The sequence below is a fragment of the Jaculus jaculus genome, chromosome 10, assembly GCF_020740685.1.
Source record: "Jaculus jaculus isolate mJacJac1 chromosome 10, mJacJac1.mat.Y.cur, whole genome shotgun sequence".
Taxonomy (NCBI): domain Eukaryota; kingdom Metazoa; phylum Chordata; class Mammalia; order Rodentia; family Dipodidae; genus Jaculus; species Jaculus jaculus.
This window is the reverse complement of record NC_059111.1, coordinates 109,258,935-109,266,721: the sequence shown is the minus strand read 5'-3', so window position 1 is coordinate 109,266,721 and position 7,787 is coordinate 109,258,935.

Below are 7,787 nucleotides of genomic sequence, written 5' to 3'. Positions count from 1 at the left end.
TGGGATCCATCCACAGTGACACCTCCCCCAGCCAGGCAGCTGGAAATCCTAAATTACAAGCTTTTTTTTTTTAAAAAAGAATATATATATATATATATATATTTTTTAAATTTTTATTTATTTGAGAGTAACAGACAGAGAGAGAAAGAGGGAGAGAGGGAAAGAGAAAGAATGGGCACACCAGGGCTTCCAGCCACTGCAAACGAACTCCAGACACATGCGCTCCCTTGTGCATATGGCTAACGTGGGTCCTGGGGAATTGAGCCTCGAACCGAGGTCCTTAAGGCTTCACAGGCAAGCGCTTAACTGCTAAGCCATCTCTCCAGCCCCCACCAAAATAATTTTTTTTTAAACGTAGAGCCTTGTAGCCCAGGCTGACTTGGAATTCACAATGTAGTCTCAAGGTAGCCTTGAACTCACAGCGATTCTCCTACCTTTGCCTCCTAAGCACTGGAATTAAAGGCATGCACCACCATGCCTGGCTCTAAGTTATAAACTTTAATGAACTTCTGAATCTATTATGAGACGTCTATTTAAACTACCACGGGGTATTACAGCCATCTGACCCTTGCCAGTATTTGGCACACTCTCCTGCTACTGATGTCCATTCTGTCATGCCATCATTTTCCCCTTCGAACATTGAGCTTCCCCCCTCCAGTCTATAAAGCAAAATAAACCCTTTCCTCCCACAAGCTGCTCTTGATCAGGTGTTTTCTGCTAGCAACACAAAGCTAACTGCAAGAGTAAATTGGTACAAAAGGAAAGGGTTTGTTGGTGCTAGAAACCTGACTGAGGCATTGGTCATTTCTGAGTTGAGGGAGGTATGGAAGGATTTGAAACTTTGGCCTAACAGACATCTTGCAGTGCTGTACAGCTTTATGGACCATTCTGGTCAGTTGAACGAGCAGAATGCAGTAAGAATTAGGGACTGTGAGGTTTGGCTTATGAGAGTGAGAAAGAACTTTGTCAGGACTCATCTAGAAGCAGTTTGTGTGAGAGGTTTGCTGCATTCTGCCTGTCTGTGTCCTGTGAACTTGTGTAGGGCTGCATGGTGTAGAAATGGACTGGTATGAGCAGAAGGCTATGGCACAGAAAAAAAAATAAAATATTTGGGCCAAAACTGCTGCCTGTTCAAATACAATTGTTTGAGAGATTACAACCATTGAGATTGGACCAGCGGACCTGCATTTGGACAAGACAAATGCAGACTCATTGGAAGGGGCCTGAATGGTGAAGGAGTGTCCTGTTCTTCAAAATTGGCTTTATTTCCCCCACCCCTGATTAACAAGTTAGTAGCCCACCTGGTATTATGGACTATAACAAATGCAGAAAAGAAAGGGTCTTTGAATTTGCAACATGGTTTTGTGTTTTGGAAATAACCATGGGCAATGTGAAGCAGGCTTGTTGGGTTACCTTTGTGGAGACCCAATGGATTGTAGTTGGAGAACCAGTGGGAAAGCCAGGACTACGGGATGGCTGCCAAGAAGAGCTGCTGGAACCAGATGGAGTACACCTGTGACTATGAACAGCTGAGCTGCAGGGGCGGAATTGGAACTCCACAGACTCATCACTGGTTAGAATTATTGGACTTGGAGAATTGTCACTAGTTAGTTGTCAGACTTGGGGCTACGGAGTTTGATGTTTATCCTGTTTTAAATCTTGCACTGGCTCAATATTTCTTTGCTATGCACAATGCCATTTTTTGCAGTGTGAATGTTCATTCTATGTCATTATGGTTTTTCTGTTTGGTATTATGCTTCAGTTAAAAGACCTTGGACTATGAGGGTGTTTGAACATCATTGGGATACAAATTATGGGGACTTTCAAAATTGGACTGAATGCATTATATTTTATATCACATATGATTATCAGTTTATGGGAGTTAGGGACAGAATGTGGTCGTTTGATCCAAGTGTCCTTCATAGACTTAAGTGTTCTGAATGCTGGGTTCCCAGATGATGGAGATTTGGGAATTAACGCCTCTTGGAGGCAGTGTATTTGGGGGGATGGGCTTATGGATATTATAGCCAGTTTCCCCTTGCAAGTACTTGGCACACTCTCTTGTTCCTATTGTCTACTTGATGTTGGCCAGTAGGTGATGTACAACCTCTGCTCATGCCATTGTTTTCCCTTGCCATCATGGAGCTTCCCCTTGAGTATGTAAGCCCAAATAAACCCTTTTTTTCCCCACAAGCTGCTCTTGGTTTGGTGATTTCTGCCAGCAATATGAACCTGACTGCAACAGTAGTATTGGTTGGACTGAATGCATTGCATTTTTTAAATTATTTATTTATTTATTTTAGTTTTTTGAGGTAGGGCTTCACTCTAGCTCAGGCTGACCTGGAATCACTATGTAGTCTCAGGGTGGCCTTGAACCCAAGGCAATCCTACCTCTCTCTCCTGAGTGCTGGGATTAAAGTTATACAAAACCATGAGCAGCTTAAAATTTTTGCTTGGGCTAGAGAGATGGTTTAGTGGCTGAGGTGCTTGCCTGCAAATTGTAAGGACCCATGTTTGACTCTCCAGATGCCACGTAAAATAGACACACAAGCCGGGCGTGGTGGCGCACGCCTTTAATCTCAGCACTTGGGAGGCAGAGATAGGAGGATCACTGAGAGTTCGAGGCCACCCTGAGACTACATAGTTAATTCCAGGTCAGCCCGGACCAGAGTAAGACCCTACCTCGAAAAACCAAAAAAATAAAATAAAATAAAATAGACACACAAAGGTGAGGCAAGCGCAAGGTGGCACCTGCCCACTAGGTGGCACAAGCATCTAGCGTTCAATATCAGTGGCTGAGACCTTGGCACACAAATTCTCTCCCTGTCTCTAAAATAAAAAAACAAAAAATATCTGAGAGGAATATAGAGAATGGGGGCTGGAGAGATGGCTTAGCAGTCAAGGTGCTTGCCTGCGAAGCCTGATTCATGTTCAACACTCCAGGTCTCACATAAGCCATACATGCATTGATGCAGGCATGCAAGGTCGCACATGCGTATAAGGGGGCACACATGTCAGGAATTTGATTGCAGAGGCTGGAGGACCTGCCATGCCAAACCTCTCTCTCGCTCTCCTGCATTAAAAAAAAAAAAAAAAAAAAAAAGGACAGTCTGCTGCTTAAAAAAATTTTTTTAATTAAAAATTTTAAGGGCTGGAGAGATGGTTTAGCGGTTAAGCGCTTGCCTGTGAAGCTTAAGGACCCCGGTTCGAGGCTCGGTTCCCCAGGTCCCATGTTAGCCAGATGCACAAGGGGGCGCATGCATCTGGAGTTCGTTTGCAGAGGCTGGAAGCCCTGGCGCGCCCATTCTCTCTCTCTCCCTCTATCTGTCTTTCTCTCTGTGTCTGTCACTCTCAAATAAATAAATAAATAAATAATCTTAAAAAAAAAGTATCCCATGGTAATACCCCCCCTTTAAAAAAAAAAAAGGAAAACAAAAAGAAAAGCCAGCCACTGCAAAACTCCAGATGTTTGTACTATTTTGTGCCTCTGGTTTAGGTGGGTCCTGGGGAATCAAAACCTGGGTCCTTTAGATTGCAGGCAACTGCCTTAACCAGTAAGCCATCTCTCCAGCCCTGCATTGCATTTCATATCATGTATGATTTAAGTTTATGAGAGCCAGGAGTGAAATATGGTGGTTTAAGGTGCCCCTCCATAAACTTTTGTCTGAATGCTGTTTCCCAGCTGGTGCTAACTTGGGAGCTAGAGCCTCCTGGAGGCAGTATATTGTTGGCAGCAGTCTTTTTTTTTGTTTTGTTTTGTTTTTGTTTTTCGAGGTAGGGTCTCACTCTGGCTCAGGCTGACCTGGAATTCACTATGTAGTCTCAGGGTGGCCTCGAACTCACGGCGATCCTCCTACCTCTGCCTCCCGAGTGCTGGGATTAAAGGCGTGCGCCACCACGCCCGGCTTGGCAGCAGTCTTATAGGTGTTATAGCCAGCTTCCCCTTCTAAGTATTTTGGCATACTCTCCCACTGCTCTTGTCCACTTCAGTTTGTCAGGAGGCGATGTCTACTCTCTGCTCATGCCATTGTTTTCCCATGCCATCGTAGAGCTTGCCCTTGACTCTATAAGCCAAAATAAATCCTTTGCTTCCATAAGCTGCTCTTGGTCAGGTGTTTTCTGCCAGCTGCAAAGCTGTCACACACACACCCAACACACACACGTGTATGTGCACGTGTGTATAGTCATTCTCTTTCATCCTTTTTTTGGTTTTGATTTCTTAAGGCAGGGTCTCACTCTAGTCCACGCTGACTTTGAACTCACAGTGATCCACCTACCTCTGCCTCCTGAGTGCTGGCATAAAAGGCTTACACCACCACATCTAGCTCTTTCATCCTTTTTAAAAATTTGCACATTAAGCCAGGTGTGGTGGCACACACCTTTAGTCCCAGCACTCAGGAGGCAGAGGTAGGAGGATTGCTGTGAGTTCGAGGCCAACCTGAGACTCCACATTGAATTCCAGGTTAGCCTGGGACAGAGCAAGACCCTACCTCGAAAAACAAAAACAAACAAACAAACAAAAATTTGCACATGAGCCAGGCATGGTGGCACATGCCTTTAATCCCAGAACTCGGGAAGCAGAGGTAAGAGGATTGCTGTGAGTTCGAGCTTACCCTGAGACTACATGGTGAATTCCAGGTCAGCCTGGGCTAGAGTGAAGCCCTACCTCGATAAAACAAACAAAAACTTTTTTAAAGCATGTGCGTGTAGATAGATGTGTTACTGTAACTGAATGCCTGCTATCTGGCTTTATGTCAATAGCTGAGGACTTGAACCTGGGATGGCAAGCTTTTCAAGCAAGTGCCTTTAACCACTGAACCATCTCCTGAGGTCCTGTTTCATATATATATATATTTGGTTTTTCAAGGTAGGGTCTCACTCTGGCAGGTCAGGTTGACCTGGAACTCACTATGTAGTCTCAGGGTGGCCTTGAACTCCCGGCCATCCTCCTACTTCTGCCTCCTGAGTGCTGGGATTAAAGATGTGCACGGGGGGGAGGGGAGGGAGGGAATTACCATGGGATATTTTTTTATAATCATGGAAAATGCTAATAAAAATTTTAAAAAAATGTGCACCACCACACCCAGCTCTCCTTTTGTTTTAAATATTTTATTTCTTTATTTATTAGAGAGAGAGGAAGAGGCAGAGAGAATAGGTACGCCAGGGCCTTCAGCCACTGCACAGGAACTCCAGATGCATGCACCTCCTTGTGCATCTGGCTTAAGTGGGTCCTGGGGAATTGAACCGGGGTCCTTAGGCTTCACAGGCAAACACTTTAACTGCTATTTTCCCATCCCTCTTCTTTTCTTTTTAATTGTTTTGGTTTTTTGAGGTAAGGTCTCACTATAGCCCAAGTTGACCAGGAATTCTCTATGTAGTGTTAGCGTGGCTTCAAACTCGCAGCAATTCTATCTCTGCGTCCAAGTACTGGGATTAAATAGCCATGTGCCACCATGCCTGTTTTTTTTTTTAAATATTTTAAATTATTTATTGGACAATGAGAAAGACAGTAAGTATAGGTATGCCAGGAACTCTTGCCACTGCAAACAAATTCCAGTCACAGGCACTACATTGTGCATCTGGCTTTATGTGGATGATTAGGGAATTGAAGCAAGCACTTTTAGTAGCCCTGAGCCATCTCTTGTCTTTTTTTTTTTTTTTTTTTTAAGTCTATGCAGCCCAGGTTGGCCTCAAATTTCCAGCACTCAACCTTCCTCAGCCTCCAGCATGCTGGAGATACAGGCATATGCCACCTCCTCCACCCTACTCATACCAATCTTTTTCTTACTAATCAGGTGATCAAACCAGCTCATAGCAAGGCCTGTTGGTTGAAGGCTCCAGTAACAAAGCAACAAAAGCTATGAACAGATAACACTTGAATTTCTCAAGTACAGGACCCAACCCAAGACCCTAGACTAATGAGCAAAGGTCAGTATGGAAGAGGCAGCCGTGAGCCTCTGTCAGAGTCTGTGACCCACCTCATCCTGCACCATCCCCGTGTGCCATTTATGTCAGGAGTAGATAGTCACAGAATGACAATGTTAAGAGGAAGCATTAAAAGAGGGAGACAGGCTGAGCGTGGTGGTACACACCTTTAATCCCAGCACTCTGGAGGCAGAGGTAGGAGGATCGCCGTGAGTTCAAGGCACCTGAGACTACATAGTGAATTCCAGGTCAGCCTGAGCTAGCATGAGACCAACCTTGGGGGAAAAAAAAAGAGGGAGACTCCATGTATAATAACCAATTAATTCCCTGTGCCCTCACAAAGCCTTCTTGTGGCAGGCAATACTGCCTCCCTTTCCGTGAATATCCATTATGCATGCTCATTCAATAAACATTTGGTGAGCACCTTCTGTGGGCTCTAGTGATGCCATGGTCTCAGCCTTCCACAGCTTGCGACTTTGGTAACCTTGTCTCTCCCTTCTCACTGCAGCTGCACTCAGGAAGGTTTTCACAGGCTTTTTTTTTAAGTTTTTAAAGTATAACTTTTAAAATATATGTTTTTTAATTTGAGAGAGGCAAATAAAGAGAATGGGTGTGCCAGGCCTATTAGCCACTGCAAACAACTCCAGACACATGCGCCCCCTTATGCATCTGGCTTATGTGGGTCCTGGGAAATTGAACCAGGGTCCTTAGATGCCTTGACTGCTAAGCCATTTCACCAGCCCCACAGGGTTGTTTTTTTGTTTTTTTTTTTTAAACTTTTTCCAACGTCATGTTTATTTCTCTCTCTTTTTTTTTTTTAACGTTTTTGAGGTAGGTTCTCACTCAAGCCAAGCTGACCTGCTGGGATTAAAGGCGTGCACAACCACGCCTAGCCCAGGCTCCTTTTTTGTGGTTGTTTAAAAATATATTTATTTGCAAGCAGAGGTGGGAAGAAAGAGAGAGAGGATGGGTTCACCAGGCCCTCCTGCAAGTGCAAAGATACATGCGTGTAAATCTGGCATGCGGGCTGTCAGGCTTTGCAAGCAAGCCCCTTAACTGCTGAGCAATCTCTCCAGGCCCACAAGCTCCTCCTTGACCTGACTCAAAAACCTCCTAGCATCTCTCATTCTGCACAGCCCTCCCCACAATTCACCTCAAAAAAATAATGCAGGGTCTGAGATGGCTCAGTGGTTAAAGGCACCTGATTGCAAAACCTGCTGGCACAGGAATTCATAAGCTACCCATGTAGGCTGGATTGAAAAGTGCCACAAGCATGTGGTGTTCATTTGCAGTGACAAAAGAATGGTCCACCCATACAACATACACACTCGAGATTTTTTTTTTTTAGTATTTTTCTTTTTAGGTTTTTCAAGGTAGGGTCTCACTCTAGCTCAGGCTGACCTGGAACTCACTCTGAAGTTCCAGGCTGGACTCAAACTCACAGTGATCCTTCTACCTCTGGCCCCTGAGTGCTGGGATTAAAGGCGAGCACCACCTGGCTCAAAAAAAAAAAAAAATTTTTTTTAAGGGCTGGAGAGATGACTTAGGAGTTAAGGCACTTGCCTGCAAAGCCAAAGTACCCAGGTTCAAATCCCCAGGATCCATGTAAGCCAGATGTACAAGGTGGCACATGCATCTGGAGTTCATTTGCAATGGCTGGATGCCCTGGCACACCCATTCTCTCCCCCACCCCTCCTTCTCTATCAAATAAATAAATAAAATTGGAAAAAAAAAGAAAAAGATGGTCTGGGTTCACAGCCCGTCTGCCATAGTACTTCCCTGTTTGTGACAGAGGTCTTCTCACATGAGAACTAGTTTTTACTTAAAGCTCAGCACCTAAGTGCTCATTACTATGACCAGGG